Here is a 26,443-nt window from a genome sequence, read left to right on the forward strand (position 1 = left end):
TCATTATTTAGGCTCCCTTTGGCTTTTGTAAGAGTTTCTTCAAGAGATTTGTCAATCTCTGTTAAATTTTTGATGTTAAACTGTATAAGTAGCTCCATCAGTTTTTTTGATGTCTCATTACATATACATTCCCATTTACTAATAAAGTTCTCATCATTCACTGGGAAGGAGGGTGTAATCTGAATCCGTAGGCCTCTGGGAATGAGTTGCCTTTGGACGTAGTGTTCTTTTGTATGTCAAATTTTTTATAGCAAGAAAGAGATCATCAAATTGCATACCACCATTCATGGTTATTGAGTTACCACCATTGCCAAACACTGCATTGACTTGTCCCTGCCAGGATTGTTGCCTGGCCTTAAAATCCATATTCAGAGTAGAAGAGCCTGTGCAGAACACAGTATAATATTACACAAAGTAGACACAGGAGTAAGACCAGGTATTACATATAATCAATGTATCAATAGTTGACTCATAATAAATATCAAATAGTAAACCCGGCCACCATCTGTGTCAAAGAGATATAGTGGAACCACTACAAGAACAGAGAAAACATACACTGAATATGAATCGAGCCAGAAAAGAAGAAAAATGTCAGGGAATATTTAAAATATATCACTTTATTTTTATAATAGCGGACAGCAACCATTAAAATATTAATAAAATAATGTATATGTATAATTATAACAGATGTTTTTCTTTTGTGCACATATTAAACAGGTATAGATATATATATAGTGCAATATACAATTTGCACAAGGCAGGTCAAACATTATTTTGTTTAGATATGCTGGATGCCCCAATAAATAAAATTGTAAGTATAAAAGTAGGGATAATATGTAAAAAATAATAATAAATAATTTTTTTTTTCATATATAGGAAAATGCAAAGCAAAACCTGAATGTGTAAAAGATATACCGTATATACTCGAGTATAAGCCGACCCGAGTATAAGCCGACCCCCCTAATTTTGCCACAAAAAACTGGGAAAACTTATTGACTCGAGTATAAGCCTAGGGTGGAAATGCAGCATTTACCGGTGAATTTCAAAAATAAAAATAGATCATTATTTCCCCATAGCTGTGCCATATAGTGCTCTGCACCGTTCATATTTCCCCATAGGTGTGAACCATATAGTGCTCTGCACCGTTCATTGTGCCCCCTAGCTGTGCCATATACGGTGCTCTGCACCGTTCATTGTGCCCCATAGATGTGCCATATACGGTGCTCTGCACCGTTCACTGTGCCCCATAGCTGTGCCATATACGGTGCTCTGCACCGTTCACTGTGCCCCATAGCTGTGCTGTGCCATATACGGTGCTCTGCACCGTTCACTGTGCCCCATAGCTGTGCCATATACGGTGCTCTGCACCGTTCACTGTGCCCCATAGCTGTGCTGTGCCATATACGGTGCTCTGCACCGTTCACTGTGCCCCATAGCTGTGCCATATACGGTGCTCTGCACCGTTCACTGTGCACCATAGCTGTGCTGTGCCATATACGGTGCTCTGCACCGTTCACTGTGCCCCATACATAGCTGTGCTGTGCCATATACGGTGCTCTGCACCGTTCACTGTGCCCCATAGCTGTGCTGTGCCATATACGGTGCTCTGCACCGTTCACTGTGCCCCATAGCTGTGCTGTGCCATATACGGTGCTCTGCACCGTTCACTGTGCCCCATAGCTGTGCTGTGCCATATACGGTGCTCTGCACCGTTCACTGTGCCCCATAGCTGTGCTGTGCCATATACGGTGCTCTGCACCGTTCACTGTGCCCCATAGCTGTGCTGTGCCATATACGGTGCTCTGCACCGTTCACTGTGCCCCATAGCTGTGCTGTGCCATATACGGTGCTCTGCACCGTTCACTGTGCCCCATAGCTGTGCTGTGCCATATACGGTGCTCTGCACCGTTCACTGTGCCCCATAGCTGTGCTGTGCCATATACGGTGCTCTGCACCGTTCACTGTACCCCATAGCTGTGCTGTGCCATATACGGTGCTCTGCACCGTTCACTGTGCCCCATAGATGTTCCACATAAATTTGTGCCGCCGCTGCCGCAATAAAGAAAAAAAACCACATACTCACCTCCCTTGATTGCAGCTCCCGGCGTCTCGTTCCGGCGCCTCCATCTTCCCGGCGTCTCTGCTCTGACTGATCAGGCAGAGGGCGCCGCGCACACTATATGCGTCATCGCGCCCTCTGCCTGAACAGTCAGAGAGCAGAGACGCCGGGAAGATGGAGGCGCCGGCCGGGAAGATGGATCGGCGCCCGGCGGCTGGAACGAGGACAGGTGAATATGCTATACTCACCTAGTCCTGGCGATCCTCGCGCTGTCCCCTCCTGTCTTCGGTGCCGCAGCTTCTTTCTCTATCAGCGGTCACCGGCACCGCTGATTAGAGAAATGAATAAGCGGCTCCGCCCCTATGGGAGGTGGAGCCGCTTATTCATTTCTGTAATGAGCGGTCCCACGTGACCGCTGAAGAGAGGAAGAAACTGCAGCGCCGAAGCCCGTGGGACGGCAGGGACAGCGCGAGGATCGCTGGGACTAGGTAAGTATACCTCAGCGCCCTCACCCCCTCACCCGCCGACCCCACCGCTACCGTGACTCGAGTATAAGCCGAGGGGGGCACTTTCAGCCCAAAAATTTGGGCTGAAAATCTCGGCTTATACTCGAGTATATACGGTAAGTAAAAAACAAGAATATATTTTATAAGGGTGTATATTACCCAAGTGAGGTGATTAAATTTGTGTAAAATATAACATATGATATGCAAGGGACGCAAAAGAGAAGAAGGTGTTACGTGCAATATATAAGTTGCTATGCAGATTCTATATGTGTAGAGTATGCAAGAAGTGCAAACCAAAAAGTGCAATGTGCAGGTTATGCAGAATATGGTTTGCTATATGTAACATATATGGTCTCTATAGGAGAAATCTCCATAGAAGAAATACTGAAAACCATATGATCCGATACTACTTACTTATAAAGTTGGGGGAGATATTTCCAGGACCGCCAATGTGAGGCTATGTGCACCCCGACGCACGTTTCAAAAAGTTCCTTCATCAGGGGTGTATTTACTTTCCAAGTAACAGATCCAGCACTCTATTTACCAGTCACTTTTCATCAACATTTAAAACCGTGCTTGTTGAGATATTATGGAACTCTTGGCACACTTGTGGAATAAAAGTTTAGGAGATATTAATTTACCATTGTGTATTAACTGTAGATTTGCACTACAACTTTAGAGCCTGTTTTCACCATCATTTATGAGTTCACATGAGATTTTTAGCACAAAAATCTGCAGACAGGTCTTTTATGTGTGCTGTTCATTGGTGTAATGGTTAGCACTCTGGACTCTGAATCCAGCCATCTGAGTTCAAATCTCAGTAGAACCTAGGCAGTTTTTCGTACACATGTTTCACATTTTCCACTGACACTGTGTTCTCCTGTGCCCAAGGTTTAACATTAAAAGAGAAAGTTAAAATCATGCCCAAAAAAATTTCAATGTTGCAAGCATACATGGAGTGATCACTGTGAGTTCTGTGGCCAAAGATACCTATGAAGCAGGATTAACGAAACTTAAAATAGACTTTAAGAAACAACTCTTACCAACTATGTCACACAAAGCAACCATACCCTATGATTTGTGTCAATGTTCATATAACGCTTTTTCCAGTTGTATGAAACTGACAAGGATTTGAAGCTGAAATGGCTTCAGGAAATGTTGGCATTTTATTCCTGAGTCATTTTTTCTTGTTTTTCAGAATTTCCTAAAGCGTTTTGTAAACATTTTTGGTGAAGTTTTTCTAAACATTATTTTGGGCATTTTTCGAGTCTGTTTTTGAGGCTTTTCAGCACCAAAAGTAACTCAGGAAACTTTAAGGAGTTTTTCTAACCTTGCAATTGACTTGTATTATATGTATGGAGCACTTCTAAATGAAAAATACCAGAAGATAGATATGCTTATTTCAGTTAACCGCTTGGAATTTTTGGAAACTTGATGTGGTTAAAAGACGCCCAAAAGCCCAATCATATGAAGAGCAAGTCTTTTTTACATGGAAATAAATTTGTTCAGTGTTTTCAGCATTTTCAGAGTAATTTTCAGGAGGTTTTTGGAATGGACCCACTCCATATCCACCTTATGAAGAGGTAAAAGACTGAAACTGTACATGGTTCCTATTGATGATGACTTTAAATCAGATTTTTACATTTTTCTGGGACCTGGAATTTTGTTTCTATTTTCTGAGATGTTCTCCAGAGGGATAATCACTGATCTTGATCATGGTGCTATAAGAAAAGGTGTGTGAATCTCATCAAAGTTCAATGTCTGAGTAGTTGTGGCTGAGTGGTTAAAGCAATAGACTTGAAATCCATTGGGCTTTCCCCGTGCAGGTTCAAATCCTGCTGATGTGTTCTTATAGCTTTTTGACTGGTTACCTGAGTAGATAAATTTGTGTGTTTTCTAGTCTACCCTCTATGGCAGTGATACAGTTGTGGCCAAAAATATTGACACCCCTGCAATTCTGTCAGATAATACTCAGTTTCTTCCTGAATATGATTGCAAACACATTCTTTGTTATTATTATCTTCATTTAATTTGTCTTAAATGAAAAAGCAAAAAGAATTGTCCTAAAGCCAAATTGGATATCATTCCACACCAAACATAAAAAGGGGTGGAAAAAAGTATTGGCACGGTTCAAAAAATCATGTGATGCTTCTCTAATTTGTGTAATTAACAGGACATGTAACTTACCTGTGGCACCTAACTGGTGTTGGCAATAACTAAATCACACTTGCAGCCAGTTGACATGGATTAAAGTTGACTCAACCTCTGTCCTGTGTCCTTGTGTGTACCACATTGAGAATGGAGAAAAGAAAAAAGACCAAAGAACTGTCTGAGGACTTGAGAAACCAAATTGTGAGGAAGCATGAGCAATCTCAAGGCTACAAGGCCATCTCCAAAGACCTGAATGTTCCTTTGTCTACCGTGCGCAGTTTCATCAAGAAGTTTAAAGCCCATGGCACTGTGGCTTACCTCCCTAGATGTGGACGGAAAAGAAAAATTGACAAGAGATTTCAACGCAAGATTGTGCGGATGTTGGATAAAGAACCTCGACTAACATCCAAACAAGTTCAAGCTGCCCTGTAGTCCGAGGGTCCAACAGTGTCAACCTGTACTATCCGTCGGTGTCTGAATGAAAAGAGACGGTATGGTAGGAGACCCAGGAAGACCCCACTTCTTACTCCGAGACATAAAAAAGCCAGGCTGGAGTTTGCCAAAACTTACCTGAAAAAGTCTAAAACATTTTGGAAGAATGTTCTCTAGTCAGATGAGACAAAAGTAGAGCTTTTTGGGCAAAGGCATCAACATAGAGTTTACAGAAGAAAAAAGAGGCATTCAAAGAAAAGAACATGGTCCCTACAGTCAAACATGGCGGAGGTTCCCTGATGTTTTGGTGTTGCTTTGCTGCCTCTGGCACTGGACTGCTTGACCGTGTGCATGGCATTATGAAGTCTGAAGACTACCAACAAATTTTGCAGCATAATGTTGGGCCCAGTGTGAGAAAGCTGGGTTTCCCTCAGAGGTCATGAGTCTTCCAGCAGGACAATGACCCAAAACACACTTCAAAAAGCGCTAGAAAATGGTTTGAGAGAAAGTACTGGAGACTTCTAAGGTGTCCAGCAATGAGTCCAGACCTTAATCCCATAGAACACCTGTGGAGAGATGTAAAAATGGCAGTTTGGAGAAGGCACCCTTCAAATATCAGGGACCTGGAGCAGTTTGCCAAAGAAGAATGGTCTAAAATTCCAGCAGCGCATTGTAAGAAACTCCTTGATGGTTACCGGAAGTGGTTGGTGGCAGTTATTTTGGCTAAAGGTTGTGCAACCAAGTATTAGGCTGAGGGTGCCAATACTTTTGTCTGGCCCATTTTTGGAGTTTTGTGTGAAATGATTAATGTTTTGCTTTTTGTTTCATTCTCTTTTCTGTTTTTTCATTTAAGACAAATTAAATGAAGATAATAATACCAAAGAATTTGTGATTGCAATCTTTTCAGGAAGAAACTGAGTATTATCTGACAGAATTGCAGGGGTGTCAATACTTTTGGCCACAAATGTATGTGAGCTCTGGACCGGGTTTCTAGAATCAGACTGACTTGATTTTTGGATGTACTTTCCATAAACCGATCTGGCGCTACATCCCATGAGCGCCATGCCGCTAATCAAAAGAAGCACCGTGAGTGTGGCACCAGGTAAGTGGTGCTTCTCCTGCTTTTGTCTAGCGGCCACAGACCATTGTTGTCGCAGAAGTACTGGGACATGCACTTTGATTTGCAACAACCCTGAATTACCTCTTGGATGAAACCTTTTACTACACAATGAAAATTTTTTAGCGGCTTCTGTATAAACAGCTTTCTAACAGTATAAGTTTTGCAATTAATTTTTTTCATGCTCTTTTTCCAAGTAACAGACCTACTAGTCACTAGTGTTGAGCATTCCGATACCGCAAGTATCGGGTATCGGCCGATATTTGCGATGTCGGAATTCCGATACCAAGTTCCGATATTTTTGTGATATCGGGAATCGGTATCGGGATTAAGATTAATGTGTAAAATAAAGAATAAAAATAAAAAATATTGATATACTTACTCTCTGACGTGCCCTGGTCGTCACCGCTGCAACCGCCTTGCTTTCGTTACAAAGAATGAGCGTGTAAAGGGCCTTCGATGACGTCGCGGCTTGTAATTGGTCGCTGAGCGGTCATGTGACCGCTCACGCGACCAATCACAAGCCACGACGTCATCGAAGGTCATTAACGCGCTCATTCCTAAGAATTATCTCTTGGTTAAAACCTTTTACCACACAATGAAAAATTTTTAGCGACTTCTGGATGAACAGCTTTCTAACAGTATAAGTTTTGCAATTAATTTTTTTCTTGCTCTTTTTCCAAGTAACAGATCTAGCACTCTTTTTACTAGTCACTTTTTATCAACATTTAAAACTGTCCTTGCTGAGATATCGTGGAACCCTTGGCACACTTGTGGAATAAAAGTTTAGGAGATATTAATTTACCATTGTGTATTAATTGTAGATTTGCACTACAGCTTTAGAGCCTGTTTTCACCATCATTCATGAGTTCAATTGTGCTTTCCAGAACACAAAACTGCAGCCAAGACTTCTTTGTGTGTGGTTCCATGGTGTAATGGATAGCACTCTGGACTCTGAATCCAGCGATCTGAGTTCAAATCTCGGTGGAACCTGGGCAGTTTTTCGTACACATGTTTCAATTTTTCCACTGACACTGTGTTCTCCTGTGCCCAAGGTTTAACATAAAAAGAGAAAGTTAAAATCCACATACCAAAAGCCAAAAAAAGATTTCAATGTTCCAAGCATACATGGAGTGATCACTGTGAATTCTGTGGCCAAAGCTACCTATGAAGCAGGGTTAATGAAACTTAAAACACCACCATTTTTGGTGGTGTTTTTCTAAAAATTGTTTTGGGCATCTTTCAGTCTGTTTTTGAGGCTTTTTTTTGTAGCTCACAAAATGCACCAAAAGTCACTTAGGAACCATTAAGGAGTGTTTCTAACCTAGCCATTGACTTGTATTATAAGTATGGAGCACTTCTAAATGAAAAATACCAGAAGATAGATATGCTTATTTCAGTTACCCCGCTTGGAATTTTTGGAAACTTGATGTGGTTAAAAGACGCCAAAAGCCCGATCATATGAACAGCAAGTCTTTTTTTACATGGAAATGAATTTGTTCAGTGTTTTCAGCATTTTCAGAGTAATTTTCAGGATGTTTTTGGAATGGACCCACTCCATATCCACCTTATGAAGAGGTCAAAGTCTTAAACTGTACATGGTTCCCATTGATGATGACTCGAAATCAGATTTTTACATTTTTACTGGGACCTAGAATTTTGTTTCTCTTTTCTGAGATATTTTCCAGAGGGATAATCACTGATCTTTATCATGGTGCTATAAGAAAAGGTGTGTGAATCTCATCAAATGTTAATGTCTGAGTAGTTGAGGCCGAGTGGTTAAGGCGATGGACTTGAAATCCATTGAGGTTTCCCCGCGCAGGTTCAAATCCTGCCAACTACGTATATGTTCCTAAAGCTTTTTGACTGATTACCTGAGTAGATTAATTTGCGCGTTTTCTTGTCTACCGCCATGACAGTGATATGCAAACTCTGGAACGGTTTAGAAGAATCAGACCATTGTTGTGGCAGATGTACTGGGACATGCACTTTGATTTGCAACAACCTTGAATTATCTCTTGGATGAAACCTTTTACCAGACAATGAAAATTTTTTAGCGACTTCTGGATGAACAGCTTTCTAACAGTATAAGTTTTGCAATTAATTTTTTTCTTGCTCTTTTTCCAAGTAACAGATCTAGCACTCTTTTTACTAGTCAATTTTTATCAACATTTAAAACTGTCCTTGCTGAGATATCGTGGAACCCTTGGCACACTTGTGGAATAAAAGTTTAGGAGATATTAATTTACCATTGTGTATTAATTGTAGATTTGCACTACAGCTTTAGAGCCTGTTTTCACCATCATTCATGAGTTCAATTGTGCTTTCCAGAATACAAAACTGCAGCCAAGACTTCTTTGTGTGTGGTTCCATGGTGTAATGGTTAGCACTCTGGACTCTGAATCCAGCGATCTGGAACCTGGGCTGTTTTTCGTACACTGTGTTCTCCTGTGCCCAAGGATTAACATAAAAAGAGAAAGTTAAAATCAACATACCAAAAGCCAAAAAAAGATTTCAATGTTCCAAGCATACATGGAGTGATCACTGTGAGTTCTGTGGCCAAAGCTACCTATGAAGCAGGATTAATGAAACTTAAAACACCACCATTTTTGGTGGTGTTTTTCTAAAAATTGTTTTGGGCATCTTTTGAGTCTGTTTTTGAGGTTTCTCTTTGTAGCTCACAAAATGCACCAAAAGTCACTTAGGAACCATTAAGGAGTGTTTCTAACCTAGCCATTGACTTGTATTATAAGTATGGAGCACTTCTAAATGAAAAATACCAGAAGATAGATATGCTTATTTCAGTTAACCGCTTGGAATTTTTGGAAACTTGATGTGGTTAAAAGACGCCAAAAGCCCGATCATATGAACAGCAAGTATTTTTTTACATGGAAATGAATTTGTTCAGTGTTTTCAGCATTTTCAGAGTAATTTTCCTGATGTTTTTGGAATGGACCCACTCCATATCCACCTTATGAAGAGGTCAAAGTCTTAAACTGTACAGGGTTCCCATTGATGATGACTCGAAATCAGATTTTTACATTTTTACTGGGACCTAGAATTTTGTTTCTCTTTTCTGAGATATTTTCCAGAGGGATAATCACTGATCTTGATCATGGTGCTATTAGAAAAGGTGTGTGAATTTCATCAAATGTTAATGTCTGAGTAATCGTGGCCGAGTGGTTAAGGCGATGGACTTGATAATCCATTGGGGTTTCCCTGCGCAGGTTCAAATCCTGCCGACTACGTATATGTTCCTAAAGCTTTTTGACTGATTACCTGAGTAGATTAATTTGCGCGTTTCCTTGTCTACCCCCATGACAGTGATATGCAATCTATGGAACGGTTTAGAAGAATCAGACCATTGTTGTGGCAGATGTACTGGGACATGCACTTTGATTTGCAACAACCTTAAATTATCTCTTGGATGAAACCTTTTACCACACAATGAAAATTTTTTAGCGACTTCTGGATGAACAGCTTTCTAACAGTATAAGTTTTGCAATTAATTTTTTTCTTGCTCTTTTTCCAAGTAACAGATCTAGCACTCTTTTTACTAGTCAATTTTTATCAACATTTAAAACTGTCCTTGCTGAGATATCGTGGAACCCTTGGCACACTTGTAGAATAAAAGTTTAGGAGATATTAATTTACCATTGTGTATTAATTGTAGATTTGCACTACAGCTTTAGAGCCTGTTTTCACCATCATTCATGAGTTCAATTGTGCTTTCCAGAACACAAAACTGCAGCCAAGTCTTTTTTGTGTGTGGTTCCATGGTGTAATGGTTAGCACTCTGGACTCTGAATTCAGCGATCTGAGTTCAAATCTCGGTGGAACCTGGGCAGTTTTTCGTACACATGTTTCAATTTTTCCACTGACACTGTGTTCTCCTGTGCCCAAGGTTTAACATAAAAAGAGAAAGTTAAAATCAACATACCAAAAGCCAAAAAAAAGATTTCAATGTTCCAAGCATACATGGAGTGATCACTGTGAATTCTGTGGCCAAAGCTACCTATGAAGCAGGATTAATGAAACTTAAAACACCACCATTTTTGGTGGTGTTTTTCTAAAAATTGTTTTGGGCATCTTTTGAGTCTGTTTTTGAGGCTTTTTTTTGTAGCTCACAAAATCCACCAAATGTCACTTAGGAACCATTAAGGAGTGTTTCTAACCTAGCCATTGACTTGTATTATAAGTATGGAGCACTTCTAAATGAAAAATACCAGAAGATAGATATGCTTATTTCAGTTAACCGCTTGGAATTTTTGGAAACTTGATGTGGTTAAAAGATGCCAAAAGCCCGATCATATGAACAGCAAGTCTTTTTTTACATGGAAATGAATTTGTTCAGTGTTTTCAGCATTTTCAGAGTAATTTTCAGGATGTTTTTGGAAAGGACCCACTCCATATCCACCTTATGAAGAGGTCAAAGTCTTAAACTGTACAGGGTTCCCATTGATGATGACTCGAAATCAGATTTTTACATTTTTACTGGGACCTAGAATTTTGTTTCTCTTTTCTGAGATATTTTCCAGAGGGATAATCACTGATCTTGATCATGGTGCTATAAGAAAAGGTGTGTGAATGTCATCAAATGTTAATGTCTGAGTAGTCGTGGCCGAGTGGTTAAGGCGATGGACTTGAAATCCATTGGGGTTTCCCCGCGCAGGTTCGAATCCTGCCAACTACGTATATGTTCCTAAAGCTTTTTGACTGATTACCTGAGTAGAATAATTTGCGCGTTTCCTTGTCTACCCCCATGACAGTGATATGCAAACTCTGGAACGGTTTCGATGAATCAGACCATTGTTGTGGCAGATGTACTGGACATGCACTTTGATTTGCAACAACCTTCAATTATCTCTTGGATGAAACCTTTTACCACACAATGAAATTTTTTTAGCGACGTCTGGATGAACAGCTTTCTAACAGTATAAGTTTTGCAATTAATTTTTTTCTTGCTCTTTTTCCAAGTAACAGATCTAGCACTCCTTTTACTAGTCACTTTTTATCAACATTTAAAACTGTCCTTGCTGAGATATCGTGGAACCCTTGGCACACTTGTGGAATAAAAGTTTAGGAGATATTAATTTACCATTGTGTATTAATTGTAGATTTGCACTACAGCTTTAGAGCCTGTTTTCACCATCATTCATGAGTTCAATTGTGCTTTCCAGAACACAAAACTGCAGCCAAGACTTCTTTGTGTGTGGTTCCATGGTGTAATGTTTAGCACTCTGGACTCTGAATCCAGCGATCTGAGTTCAAATCTCAGTGGAACCTGGGCAGTTTTTCGTACACATGTTTCAATTTTTCCACTGACACTGTGTTCTCCTGTGCCCAAGGTTTAACATAAAAAGAGAAAGTTAAAATCAACATACCAAAAGCCAAAAAAAGATTTCAATGTTCCAAGCATACATGGAGTGATCACTGTGAGTTCTGTGGCCAAAGCTACCTATGAAGCAGGATTAATGAAACTTAAAACACCACCATTTTTGGTGGTGTTTTTCTAAAAAATTGTTTTGGGCATCTTTTGAGTCTGTTTTTGAGGCTTTTTTTTGTAGCTCACAAAATGCACCAAAAGTCACTTAGGAACCATTAAGGAGTGTTTCTAACCTAGACATTGACTTGTATTATAAGTATGGAGCACTTCTAAATGAAAAATACCAGAAGATAGATATGCTTATTTCAGTTAACCGCTTGGAATTTTTGGAAACTTGATGTGGTTAAAAGTCTATAAAGGCACGGATGATTGACCTCGTGGAGACCAAAACATCCAACACCGCGGAGACACCATCACGTGTTTCTCAACGCAGTGATCCAGAACACTGCCTCCAAATATGCAAATGCAAGTAGAGGAGCTGCGGAGACACCATCCCGTGTTTCTCAACGCAGGCAGTGAATAGCCAGGCCTTTCACCGGGAAGGAACAACCAAGGGAAGTGCAGCATCCAATAAAGGAAAACATCCAATAAAGGAAAACCACCTATGCCAAGCATGGTATCCATCCACAGACAGCTGTTTCGGGGTTTTTGCCCCTCATCAGTGTGGAGTAGGTGTCTCCGCGGTGTTGGATGTTTTGGTCTCCACGAGGTCAATCATCCGTGCCATTATAGACTTTCTACTAGGCACTGCTCCTGATAGCCAGTTTCCTACTCCACACTGATGAGGGGCAAAAACCCCGAAACAGCTGTCTGTGGATGGATACCATGCTTGGCATAGGTGGTTTTCCTTTATTGGATGTTTTCCTTTATTGGATGCTGCCCTTCCCTTGGTTGTTCCTTCCCGGTGAAAGGCCTGGCTATTCACTGCCTGCATTGAGAAACACGTGATGGTGTCTCCGCAGCTCCTCTACTTGCATTTGCATATTTGGGGGCAGTGTTCTGGATCACTGCGTTGAGAAACACGTGATGGTGTCTCCGCGGTGTTGGATGTTTTGGTCTCCACGAGGTCAATCATCCGTGCCTTTATAGACTTTCTACTAGGCACTGCTCCTGATAGCCAGTTTCCTACTCCACACTGATGAGGGGCAAAAACCCCGAAACAGCTGTCTGTGGATGGATACCATGCTTGGCATAGGTGGTTTTCCTTTATTGGATGTTTTCCTTTATTGGATGCTGCCCTTCCCTTGGTTGTTCCTTCCCGGTGAAAGGCCTGGCTATTCACTGCCTGCGTTGAGAAACACGTGATGGTGTCTCCGCAGCTCCTCTACTTGCATTTGCATATTTGGGGGCAGTGTTCTGGATCACTGCGTTGAGAAACACGTGATGGTGTCTCCGCAGTGTTGGATGTTTTTGTCTCTACGAGGTCAATCATCCGTGCCTTTATAGACTTTCTACTAGGCACTGCTCCTGATAGCCAGTTTCCTACTCCACACTGATGAGGGGCAAAAACCCCGAAACAGCTGTCTGTGGATGGATACCATGCTTGGCATAGGTGGTTTTCCTTTATTGGATGTTTTCCTTTATTGGATGCTGCCCTTCCCTTGGTTGTTCCTTCCCGGTGAAAGGCCTGGCTATTCACTGCCTGCGTTGAGAAACACGTGATGGTGTCTCCGCAGCTCCTCTACTTGCATTTGCATATTTGGGGGCAGTGTTCTGGATCACTGCGTTGAGAAACACGTGATGGTGTCTCCGCAGTGTTGGATGTTTTGGTCTCTACGAGGTCAATCATCCGTGCCTTTATAGACTTTCTACTAGGCGCTGCTCCTGATAGCCAGTTTCCTACTCCACACTGATGAGGGGCAAAAACCCCGAAACAGCTGTCTGTGGATGGATACCATGCTTGGCATAGGTGGTTTTCCTTTATTGGATGTTTTTCTTTATTGGATGCTGCCCTTCCCTTGGTTGTTCCTTCCCGGTGAAAGGCCTGGCTATTCACTGCCTGCGTTGAGAAACACATGATGGTGTCTCCGCAGCTCCTCTACTTGCAATTGATGTGGTTAAAAGACGCCAAAAGCCCGATCATATGAACAGCAAGTCTTTTTTTACATGGAAATGAATTTGTTCAGTGTTTTCAGCATTTTCAGAGTGATTTTCAGGATGTTTTTGGAAAGGACCGACTCCATATCCACCTTATGAAGAGGTCAAAGTCTTAAACTGTACATAGTTCCCATTGATGATGACTCGAAATCAGATTTTTACATTTTTACTGGGACCTAGAATTTTGTTTCTCTTTTCTGAGATATTTTCCAGAGGGATAATCACTGATCTTCTTGATCATGGTGCTATAAGAAAAGGTGTGTGAATCTCATCAAATGTTGATGTCTGAGTAGTCGTCTCCGAGTTGTTAAGGCGATGGACTTGAAATCCATTGGGGTTTCCCCGCGCAGATTCAAATCCTGCCGACTATGTATATGTTCCTAAATCTTTTTGACTGATTACCTGAGTAGATTAATTTGCGCGTTTCCTTGTCTACCCCCATGACAGTGATATGCAAACTCTGGAACGGTTTTCAAGAATCAGACTGATTAGATTTTTGGATGTACATTCCATAAGCCGATCTGGCGCTGCATCTCATGTGCATCATGCCGCTAATCAAAAGAAGCACCGTGAGTGTGGCACCAGGTAAGTGGTGCTTCTCCCGCTTTTGTCTAGCGGCCACAGACCACTGCTGTGGCAGATGTACTGGGACATGCACTTTGATTTGCAACAACCTTGAATTATCTCTTGGATGAAACCTTTTACCACACAATGAAAAATTTTTAGCGACTTCTGGATGAACAGCTTTCTAACAGTATAAGTTTTGCAATTAATTTTTTCTTGCTCTTTTTCCAAGTAACTGATCTAGCACTCTTTTTACTAGTCACTTTTTATCAACATTTAAAACTGTCCTTGCTGAGATATCGTGGATCCCTTGGCACACTTGTGGAATAAAAGTTTAGGAGATATTAATTTACCATTGTGTATTAATTGTAGATTTGCACTACAGCTTTAGAGCCTGTTTTCACCATCATTCATGAGTAGTGTTGAGCATTCCGATACCGCAAGTATCGGGTATCGGCCGATACTTGCAGTATCGGAATTCCGATACCGAATTCCGATACTTCCCACGTATCGGATACCGGAATCGGAAGTTCCTGGAATTCAAACTGCACGCAGCAGCCAATGAGGAATGAATGGAAGTGTGGGCATATCCTGTTTAGCATGGTGGGCATGTAACTACTGGCAAAGCTGTGATTGGATGCTGAACTGATGTCACCATGCACTATAAAAAAACGCTGCCACCATTTTGCGCTCACTCTGCTGTGATTTCAGTTAGGGACAGGACGCTGTGTTCTAACTAAGGGCCAGTTGAGATAGCTAATTGCTTTATTTTCCTTTCCCAAGGCTAATTTAGCAAAACGCTGTGTGTTCTTCACTGTTCACCTTGCTCTTGCCTTGCAGCGCTGTTTTAACAGCGTTCTGCAAGGTCTCTCTGTGTGTGTGTGTGCAGCTCACTCTGTAGTCTGTGTGCAGCCATATACCCAGTTGTATTCAGCTCAGGGGGGGTTCACACTGCCTCACACAGTTGTCCTTTTTTGCTCATAGTGCAGCCTGCTGCACATTTTTTCTCAAATTTCCTATTAGTGTTTTTCCACCTGTCTCCAGCTAAATAGTGGAAAAATTTCCTATTAGTGTTTTTCCACCTGTCTCCAGCTAAATAGTGGAAAAACACTACATAGGATAACCTAGCGGAGGGTTTTTGGGCCTTGCAGCGCCATTTACGGCTGTCTGCACGGTCTCGGTGTGAGCGCAGCTCGCCCTGTAGTCTGTGTGCAGCCATAGCCGGTTGGATTCAGCTCAGGGTTCGTTACTGCCTCATACCTTGAAAAAAATTTTCCTTTTTTTCAAATAGAGCAGCCTGTTTAAAATTAAAAAAAATATTTCCTATTAGTGTCTTTCCACCCATCTCCAGCTAAATAGTGGAAAAACACTACATAGGAAACCTAGAGGGGTGTTTTTGGGCCTTGCAGCGCCGTTTAGGGCTGTCTGCACGGTCTCCGTGTGAGCGCAGCTCGCCCTGTAGTCTGTGTGCAGCCATAGCCGGTTGGATTCAGCTCAGGGTTCGTTACTGCCTCATACCTTGAAAAAAATTTTCCTTTTTTTCAAATAGAGCAGCCTGTTTAAAATTTAAAAAAAAATTTCCTATTAGTGTCTTTCCACTCGTCTCCAGCTAAATAGTGGAAAAACACTACATAGGATAACCTAGAGGAGGGTTTTTGAGCCTTGCAGCGCCGTTTACGGCTGTCTGCACGGTCCCCGTGTGAGTTAAACTTGCTCTGTAGTCCGATTTGCAGAAAAAAAAAAGTAAAGTTCACCAAACACCACTTAACACTTGTGTAGGCCACATTTGAAAAATAATAAAGTTTAGTCCACACTTTACAACATTAGTGTTTCTTACACCTGTTAGAAGAAGCATTTCAGGAATAAGCACACTAAGGCCTTAGTACTTTTCTGCTTATCTTTATCTGTCTACCAAGATGAAGAGGGCAGGGAGTAAGGCACGTGGGCGTGGGTGCGGAGCAGGGAGAGGAGCAGGGAGAGGACGTGGTGATTCTGTGCCTGCTGCGGGCACCGGTGACTCGTCGTCACTCAGTTTCAGCAGGGAACAGTCCTTCATGCGCAGCTTTGTCGGAGAGCGCCGTGCACCGCTGCTGCGTGAAGATCAAATTGAAGCCGTTGTCGGGTGGATGGCAGCTAACGCCTCAGCATCGACTTCAGTTAGTGCCACATCCTCTCAGGCACAGAGCACTGGAGAGCAGCCATCTGTCTCTTCACCACCTGCCAAATTGGCCAGGCAGTCAGAGAGCCCAGGACAGGAGCCGTCTCTACTTCTGTTCTCTGAATCTCTTGGCTTGGAAACAGGGGGCCAGCCAAGCAGCATTGGAGAAATGGAAGAAGAGGCAGTGTGCAGTGATGACCAACAGCTTTGTCTCTCTGACTCTGAAGAGGCGGGTGGGCCAGTGCCTGCGGTGACCACAGCGCAGTACGCATCTGATGATGAAACTCAGGTGCCGCTTTCTGGTGCGTACTGTGCTGCCGAGACTACCCAGGAGGAGCAGTTGGTGGCAGAGGGTAGTGGAGATGATGAGGTCCTTGACCCATCGTGGCGTGAGGAACAGGAAGGTGGTGGGAGCAGCTCAGAGGAAGAGATTCCCCTTACGGGCCAAAGAGGGAGAGGGAGGGGGAAGACTGCGGAGCCTGTAGCCTCCATTTTTGCACCCGTTAGGAGCCTGTCTCTTTCCAAAGCCAAAAAGGGCGCTCCCAAGACTTGCAGTGCCTGGTCCTTTTTTGACACAGTTGCAGATGACATTTGTTTTGTCAAATGCAAGCTGTGTCATCAGAAAGTCAAAAGAGACCTTGTGTAATTCCACCCACAGCACCACCTTCCCAGTCATCCTCACACTCCCAGCCTAGTCTACAGCCATCGGTAGTACAGGCATGGGAGAAAAGGCGGCCATTCTCGGCCAACCACCCCCGAGCACAGGCTCTGAATGCAGGCATTGCCAAACTGTTGTCCCTGGAAATGCTCTCATTCAGGCTGGTGGAGACTGACAGCTTCCGTGACTTGATGGCATTGGCAGTCCCACAGTACAAGGTGCCCAGCCGCTTTTACTTCAGCAGGCAAGCTGTCCCTGCCCTGCACAGGCATGTTGAGGGAAACATAAAACATGCGCTACTGCCGTCAGTAGCAAGGTCCACCTCACCACTGATGCGTGGACCAGTCAGCATGGACAGGGGCGATACGTTTCCCTCACTGCCCATTGGGTTAATGTTGTTGAGCCAGGTACAGATCGTGCGAGTGGCGCAGGACGTGTCCTGCCCACTCCAAGGATTGCAGGAATCCAGTCTGTACGCATTGACTCCTCCTCTTACACAAGTTCCTCAGAATCATCTCTGCAGGAGCCGTCACAGTCCACCTCCACATGGACCCGTGAACGTTTACCTATGACCGACATGAGCACAGCCGTGGCCAAACGTCAGCAGGCCGTCTTGAAACTAGTTTCATTGGGGAATCGAAGCCACACAGCGCAGGAGCTCTGGAATGCCATCAAGCAGGAGAGCGATGTGTGGTTACTGCCAGCGAATCTCCAGCCAGGCATGGTAGTGTGTGACAATGGCCGAAATCTGGTGGCAGCTTTGGCCCTTGGCAACCTCACTCACATCCCATGTCTGGCACATGTGCTCAATTTGGTTGTGCAGAGTTTTCTGAGGGACTATCCGGATCTTGATGCACTGCTGCACAAGGTCCGCCTAGAGTGTGCTCACTTGCGGCGTTCCAGCTTGGCAAGATCCCGCATTGCTGCTCTGCAGCGCCGATTCCACCTTCCGGAACACCGCATCATATGTGACCTACCTACCAGGTGGAATTCCACGTTACATATGTTGGACCGGTTGTGTGAGCAGCAGCAAGCAGTTATGGAGTACCAGCTGCATCAGGCGCAAAGAAGTCGCAGTCAGCGCCGATCAGACTTCACAACCACAGAGTGGGCCACTATGAATAAATAATAATAATAATAATTTTATTTATATAGCGCCAACATATTCCGCAGCGCTTTACAAATTATAGAGGGGACTTGTACAGACAATAAACATTACAGCATAACAGAAATACAGTTCAAAACAGATACCAGGAGGAGTGAGGGCCCTGCTCGCAAGCTTACAAACTATGAAGGACGTCTGCCTGGTTTTGCGTCCTTTTGATTATTCCACGCGGATGGCAAGTGCAGATGATGCACTAGTCAGCATGACTGTCCCCCTTATCTGCCTGCTTCAGCAAACTTTACAAGGGTTAAGGGATGATGTTGTTGAAGAGGTGGAGGATGAGAAGTCACCTTTTCCATCAGCTTCTGGAGAGTCAGCGCCACGTGGTTCCTCACAAAGGGGTACGCAGGGGCCACTTTGTGAGGAGGATGAGGAGGAGTCAATGGAGGAGGAAGAGTGTTGTGTTAACCAATTCAGTACCACAATGGACATAGAGGTCAGAGCACATACAGTGATCTGACAAAACCCCAAAATAATAGAACGAGCTCTGAGACGTGGGAACTCTGCAGACCGCAATCCCTAATCCTCTCCAACAACACTAGAGGCAGCCGTGGATTGCACCTAACGCTCCCTATGCAACTCGGCACAGCCTGAGAAACTAGCTAGCCTGAAGATAGAAAATAAGCCTACCTTGCCTCAGAGAAATACCCCAAAGGAAAAGGTAGCCCCCCACATATAATGACTGTGAGTTAAGATGAAAAGACAAACGTAGAGATGAAATAGATTTAGCAAAGTGAGGCCCGAGTTTCTGAACAGAGCGAGGATAGGAAAGGTAACTTTGCGGTCTACACAAAACCCTACAAAACCACACAAAGGGGGCATAAAGACCCTCCGTACCGAACTAACGGCACGGAGGTACACCCTTTGCGTCCCAGAGCTTCCAGCAAACAAATAGACAAGCTGGACAGAAAAAATAGCAAACAAAATAGCAAATAAGAACTAAGCTATGCAGAGCAGCAGGCCACAGGAACGATCCAGGAAGATACAAGTCCAATACTGGAACATTGACAGGAGGCCAGGATCAAAGCACTAGGTGGAGTTAAGTAGAGCAGCACCTAACGACCTCACCACATCACCTGAGGGAGGAAACTTCAGAAGCCGCAGTACCACTTTCCTCCACCAACGGAAACTCACAGAGAGAATCAACCGAAGTACCACTTGTGACCACAGGAGGGAGCTCTGCCACAGAATTCACAACAGAAGAGCTCCGTCCAGAGGAGGGAGCGACACAATTGTCCAGTGGTCAGTGTGTACAGCGAGGGTGGGGTGATGACGAGCGGCCAGAGATCATGTCTCAAGCAGGGGACAGCGTTTCTGGGCCAGTTGGCAGTCTGCAGCACATGGTGGATTTCATGCTGCAGTGGCTGAGAAACGACCGCCGCATCGACCACATTCTCAACATGCCTGATTATTGGGTGTTCACCCTCTTCGATCCTCGCTACCGGGACAACGTCCAAAACCTCATCCCAGCGTTGACCCGGGAGCGTAAATTGCGGGAGTACCACGACACACTGGTGAATTCCATCATCTTCTCCAGTCCAACTGAGAGGAGTGCTGCTAGTGCTTTACAAAGCAGCTCAGTGCGTCGAGGCAGTGGGGGAGGCTCTGCCCAAAGAGGGAGCAGAAGCAGTGCCTCTGCCCAAGGCAAGCCCAGTATGGCACAACTCTGGCACACTTTTGTGTGCCCGCCCCAAATGTCTGCACCATCACCGGCAGCTCCAGTCAGCAGGAGGCAACGGTTCCGTCAGATGGTGACAGACTACATGGCTTGCCCTCTTACTGTACTCCCAGACGGCTCTTCCCCGTTCAAGTTTTGGGTCTCTAAGCTGGATACATGGCCAGAGCTAAGCCAGTATGCATTGGAGGTGCTGGCTTGCCCTGCGGCTAGTGTCTTATCGGAACGTGTCTTTAGTGCCGCAGGTGGTGTACTAACAGACCGTCGCATGTGACTATCCTCCGATAACGTTGACCGGCTTACTTTCCTGAAAATGAACCAGGCCTGGATCTCGCAGGAATTTGCCACTCCTCTGCCTGATTAAGTAATTGGGTGTCATCCAGGTCTCCTGCTGTGTTCATCTTTCTACCACCTGAACTGCTATTCCTGGGCTACAACACCGCCAGTTGCGGCTCAGAAGTGCAGGCTGCACAGTAAAAACATACGACCCAGTGTTATTGGGTTTCAGTAACGTCAGCTGATCCCCAGCTGTGTAGCCGGCAATGTGTCCTGCGACCGCCACGCTGGCACAACAACCTAAATGTAAGGGAACCTGTTCCCCCCCCCCCGTCGTTTGTTACTGAAAGAGCCACCTTGTGCAGCAGTAATGCTGCACAAGGAAAAGGTAGCTCTTTTAGTTTAGCTCCTTGCACACGCAGAACTTATAAAATGTGTTCACTGATACCGTTATACTGTCCCGGAGCTGGGACTTTCCTTCGTAATTTGACGCAGCACAGCCGTCATTCCTACCCCCTTGCTGCGATGCGCTGCCTCCTCAGCGTTGTTTTAAGCTGTCACGGAGCCTGCGCTGTTCTGTTATCCCTTGGCCATGCCCTATTTGCGCTGCCTGTCTTCTGACATAATTTGGTGTCAGGCTGGCTGCGCCTGTGCCCGAGATCCCGCCTCGCAGTGTCTTCTGATTGAATCACACTGCGGGCCTGGGATCCATGGGCATGCGCAGTGCATATCTTCCCCTCGGGCTCTCGCTCATCTCCCTCCGCCTTCTTTAGACTGTGCGCCGTCAGCTGATCCCTAATAGCATGCCACGGCCGTGACACCGCACAGTCTGAAGAAGAGGGAAAGAGGGGAGTGAGAGTCGAAGATATGCACTGTGCATGCCCATGGATCCAAGGCCCGCAGTGGGATTACGTTAGAGGACACTGCGAGGTGGGATCTGGAGCAGCGTGGACGCACAGGCACTGACAGCCTGACACCAAAATATGTCAGAAGACAGGCAGCGCTAATTGGACATGGCCAAGGGATAACAGAACAGCGCAGGCTCCGTGACAGCTTAAAACAATGCTGAGGAGGCAGCGCACGGCACCAAGGGGATAGGAATGACAGCTGTGCTGCGTCCCATTACGAAGGAAATTCGCACCTCCGGGACGGTTTTACGGTATAAGGGGACACATTTTTAGTGTTTACTTCTGTGTTTGCAAGGAGCATAATTAAAAGAGCAACCTTTTCCTTTTGCATCTTGCTGCACAAGATGGCTCTTTCAGCTACAAACGTCTTGGGGGGGGGTTAAAGGTTCCCTTTCAACTTGCTCCAATCAGGCTTCGGCCTACACTCTGTTCCTCTGCTCCTCCTGCTGTCCCTGGGCTCTAACACCGCCAGTTGGTGCCTGGAAGTGCTGTCTGCACAGTCAACAGTCGCTCCTCTGTTATTGGGGTTCAGTAACGTCAGCTGATCCCCAGCTGTGTGTGCGGCAATACCTCCAATCTGCTCCTCCTGCTGTCCCTGGGCTCTAACACCGCCAGTTGGTGCCTGGAAGTGCTGTCTGCACCGTCAACAGTCCCTCCTCTGTTATTGGGGTTCAGTAACATCAGCTGATCCCCAGCTGTGTGTGCGGCAATACCTCCAATCTGCTCCTCCTGCTGTCCCTGGGCTCTAACACCGCCAGTTGGTGCCTGGAAGTGCTGTCTGCACAGTCAACAGTCCCTCCTCTGTTATTGGGGTTCAGTAACGTCAGCTGATCCCCAGCTGTGTGTGTGGCAATACCTCCAATCTGCTCCTCCTGCTGTCCCTGGGCTCTAACACCGCCAGTTGGTGCCTGGAAGTGCTGTCTGCACAGTCAACAGTTGCTCCTCTGTTATTGGGGTTCAGTAACGTCAGCTGATCCCCAGCTGTGTATCCGGCAACGTGTCATGCGACCGCCACGCTGGCACAACTAAAATGTAAGGGGACCTGTCCCCCCCCCCTAGGCGTTTGTTACTGAAAGAGCCACCTTGTGCAGCACTAATACTGCACAAGGAGAAGGTCGCTCTTGAAATTATGCTCCTTGGAAACGCTGAACTACACACTCATGTAAGGTGTCCCCTCACACGTCCAACCGTCCCGGAGGTGGGACTTACCTTTGTAATGTGACGCAGCACAGCTGTCATTCCTACCCCCTTGGCTCCGTGCGCCGCCTCCTTAGCGTTGTTTGATTCCGTCATGGAGCCTGCGCTGTTATGTTATCCCTTGGCCATGCACAGTTTGCGCTGCCCGTCCTCTGACATCATTTGTTGTCGTCCTGGCTGCGCCTGTGCGTCCACGCTGCCCGAAATCCCACCTAGCAGTGTCGTCTAATGTGATCCCACAGTGGGCCTGGTATCCATGGCCATGCACAGTGCATATACTAGCCTCTCACTCCCCTTCTTCACGCTTCTTCAGACTAGGCGGCGTCAGCTGATCCCTAATAGCATGCCACGGCCGTGACGCCGCACAGTCTTAAGAAGCAGGAAGGAGGGAAGTGAGAGGCGATGATATGCACTGCGCATGCCCATGGATCCCAGGCCCGCAGTGGGATTACATTAGATGACACTGCGAGGTTGGATCTCGGGCAGCTTGGACGCACAGGCACTGCCAGCCTGACACCTAAATGATGTCAGAAGACGGGCACCGCTAACTGTGCATGGCCAAGGGATAACATTACAGCGCGGGCTCCGTGACAGAACCAAACAACTTGAGGAGGTGGCGCACGGCACCAAGGGGGTTGGAATGACGGCTGTGCCGTGTCACATTACAAAGGAAAGTCCCACCTCCGGGACGGTTTAACGGTGTGAGGGGACACATTGTATGAGTGTGTACTTCAGCGTATGCAAGGAGCATAATTTTAGGAGCCACCATTTTCCAAGTGCAGTATTACTGCTGTACAAGATGGCTCTTTCAGCAACAAATGCCTGGGGAGGGGTTAAAGGTTCCCTTTCAACTTGCTCCACTGCAGGCTTTGGCCTACACTCTGCTCCTCTTTGATTCCCTGGGTTTCAACACTGTCAGTTGCCACCTGGAAGTGTTGTCTACACAGAAAAAACACTCGCTGATGTGTCAGTGGGGTTCAGCACCGCCAGCTGTTCCCCTGCTGTGTAGTCGGCAACGTGTCAAGCACAAGCCACGCTGGCACAACAGAACAAAGGCTGCCACCAGTGTAGACTTCGGCCTACACTCTGCTCCTCCTGCTGACCCTGGGCTCTAACACCGCCAGTTTTTGCCCGGACGTGCTAGTTGCACAGAGAAAAACACCCGCCAATGTGTTAGTGGGGTTCAGCACCGCCAGCTGTTCCCCTGCTGTGTAGCTGGCAACGTGTCCTGCAAACGCCATGCAGGCACCTGAACTGAAATTAAAGGGACCCTGCCCCCCCCAGGTGTTTCTATGTATAACAGCCACCTTGTACAGCAGTAATGCTGCATTTGTACAAGGTGGCTGACGTTTTCTCCTTGCCCACGTGGAACTCAACACGTACAAAATGTGTCTCATTTGAGTCCATTACACTGCCCCTGAGGTGAGACTTTCCTCACTAATGATACGCAGCACCCCCCTTGGTAGCGCTGCCCGTCTTCTGACATCATTGGTTGGCTGGCTGTGCCTGTGCGTCCGCCCTGCCCGACACAACCCCCCTCGTTGTCTCATGTATTTTGACTGCGAGGGTGTGATTGATGGGCATGTGCAGTGCATATGTTCGCCTGTCTTAACTCATCTCCTTCCGCCTTCTTCAGACTGTGCGGCCTCATGGCCGTGGCAGGCGATAAGGGCTCAGCTGAGGCCGCCCAGTCTGAAGCAGGTGTAAGGACATGAGTGAGCGGCGAACATATGGCCAGGAATCCCAGACCCGCAGTGTGACTTTTAGAAATCACACTGTGGGTCTGGGATTCATGGCCATCGCTAACCGCACCGGCCAACATGAAATGAGGTCAGAAGACAGGCAGCGCTCACAGGGCATTGCCAAGGGATAACACAAGAGCGCAAACTCCTGTACAGCAAATAACAACGTTCAGGAGGATGCGCACAGCACCTAGTTGTACATTTTGACACCTGTGCTGCGTCTCCTTAAAAAGAAAAGTCACTCACGACTCCACAACAGTTTGACTATATACTGGGCTAAATTGTGTACGTGTTTCATTCAGCGTGTGCAAGTTGAAAAATTCATAGAGCAACCATTGACTTGTGCAGCATTAATGCTGCACAAGTTGTGGCTCTTATACTTTGTAACACCTGAGGGGGGGTTAAAGGTGACCTTTGAAATTGGTTCAACTAGGCTTCGGCCTAAACTCTGCTCCTCTCCTCCTCCTGCTGACCCTGGGCTCTAACACCTCCAGTTTGAGCCCAGAAGTGCTATCTGCACAGAGAAAAACACCCGCCAATGTGTTAGTGGGGTTCAGCAACGCCAGCTGTTCCCCTGCTGTGTAGCCAGCAACGTGTCCTGCAAACACCACGCAGGCACAACAGACCAAAAGCTGCCACTAGTGCAGGCTTCGGCCTACACTCTGCTCCTCTCCTCCTCCTGCTGACCCTGGGCTCTAACACCACCAGTTTTTGCCCGGACGTGCTAGCTGCACAGAGAAAAACACCAGCCAATGTGTTAGTGGGGTTCTGCACCGCCAGCTGTTCCCCTGCTGTGTAGCCGGCAACGTGACCTGCAAACGCCACGCAGGCACCTGAACTGAAATTAAAGGGACCCTGGCCCCCCCCCCCCAGGTGTTTCTATGTATAACAGCCACCTTGTACAGCAGTACTGCTGCATTTGTACAAGGTGGCTGACTTTTTCTCCTTGCCCACGTGGAACTCAACACGCACAAAATGTGTCTCATTAGAGAACATTACATTGTCCCTGAGGTGTGACTATCCTTTTTAATGACACGCAGCAGCACCCCCCTTGGGAGCGCTGCCCGTGTTCTGACATCATTAGTTGGCTGGCTGTGCCTGTGCGTCCGCCCTGCCCGACACAACCCCCCTCGTTGTCTCATTTATTTTGACAGCGAGGGTGTGCTTGATGGGCACAAGCAGTGCATATAATCGCCTGTCTTCACTCCCCTCCTTCCGCCTTCTTCAGACTGTGCGGCCTCATGGCCGCGGCATGCGATAAGGGATCAGCTGAGGCCGCCCAGTCTGAGGCAGGTGTAAGGACATGAGTGAGCGGCGAACATATTTACTGCACAAGGCCATGAATCCAAGACCCGCAGTGTGAATTTTAGAAAACACACTGTGGGTCTGGGATTCATGGCCATCGCTAACCACACCGGCCAACATGAAATGAGGTCAGAAGACGGGCAGCGCTCACAGGGCATTGCCAAGGGATAACACAAGAGCGCAGACTCCTGTACAGCAAATAACAACGCTCAGGAAGCAGCGCCCAGCACCAAGGCGTTATTTTTGGACACCTGTGCTGCGTCTCATTAAAAAGACAAGTCACGCCTCCAATACAGTTCTATTGTACAATGGGCAAAATTGTGTATGTCTTTCATTCTGCGTGTGCAATGAGCAAAATTCATAGAGCAACCTATCACTTGTGTAGCATTACTGCTGCACAAGGTGTGGCTCTTCTACATTGTAACACCTGAGGGTGGGTTAAAGGTTACCTTTTAAATTAGTTCAATTAGGCTGCGGCCTACACTCTGCTCCTCTCCTCCTCCTGCTGCTGACCCTGGGCTCTAACACCGCCAGTTGGGGCCCGGATGTGCTAGCTGCACAGATAAAAACACCAGCCAATGTGTTAGTGGGGTTCAGCACCGCCAGCTGTTCCCCTGCTGTGTAGCCGGCATCGTGTCCAGCACAAGCCACGCTGGCACAACAGACAAAAAGCTGCCAACAGTGCAGGCTTTGGCCTACACTCTGCTCCTCTCCTCCTCCTTCTGACCCTGGGCTCTAACACCGCCAGTTGGGGCCCGGAAGTGCTAGCTGCACAGAGAAAAACACCCGCCAATGTGTTAGTGGGGTTCAGCACCGCCAGCTGTTCCCCTGCTGTGTAGCTGGCAACGTGTCCTGCAAACGCCATGCAGGCACCGGAACTGAAATTAAAGGGACCCTGGCCCCCCCCCCAGGTGTTTCTATGTATAACAGCCACCTTGTACAGCAGTACTGCTGCATTTGTACAGGGTGGCTGACTTTTTCTCCTTGCCCACGTGGAACTCAACACGCACAAAATGTGTCTCATTAGAGTCCATTACACTGCCCCTG

The 26,443-nt window shown here is 46.0% G+C and overlaps 5 non-coding genes across 5 annotated transcripts; all 5 read left to right on the plus strand.

Annotated features, from left to right (window-relative positions):
• The first annotated feature begins 7,186 nt into the window (after positions 1-7,186).
• Positions 7,187-7,258, plus strand: TRNAQ-CUG (transfer RNA glutamine (anticodon CUG)). The gene has a single exon. It is a non-coding gene; the product is annotated as a tRNA-Gln (tRNA).
• A 768-nt stretch (positions 7,259-8,026) lies between these two features.
• On the plus strand, positions 8,027-8,108 carry TRNAS-UGA (transfer RNA serine (anticodon UGA)). Its single transcript has one exon. It is a non-coding gene; the product is annotated as a tRNA-Ser (tRNA).
• Positions 8,109-10,035: 1,927 nt separating this feature from the next.
• Positions 10,036-10,107, plus strand: TRNAQ-CUG (transfer RNA glutamine (anticodon CUG)). The gene has a single exon. It is a non-coding gene; the product is annotated as a tRNA-Gln (tRNA).
• A 769-nt stretch (positions 10,108-10,876) lies between these two features.
• Positions 10,877-10,958, plus strand: TRNAS-UGA (transfer RNA serine (anticodon UGA)). Its single transcript has one exon. It is a non-coding gene; the product is annotated as a tRNA-Ser (tRNA).
• A 521-nt stretch (positions 10,959-11,479) lies between these two features.
• TRNAQ-CUG (transfer RNA glutamine (anticodon CUG)) lies at positions 11,480-11,551 on the plus strand. Its single transcript has one exon. It is a non-coding gene; the product is annotated as a tRNA-Gln (tRNA).
• Positions 11,552-26,443: the final 14,892 nt, after the last annotated feature.

This window comes from Ranitomeya imitator, chromosome 9 (genome assembly GCF_032444005.1).
Source record: "Ranitomeya imitator isolate aRanImi1 chromosome 9, aRanImi1.pri, whole genome shotgun sequence".
Classification (NCBI taxonomy): Eukaryota; Metazoa; Chordata; class Amphibia; order Anura; family Dendrobatidae; genus Ranitomeya; species Ranitomeya imitator.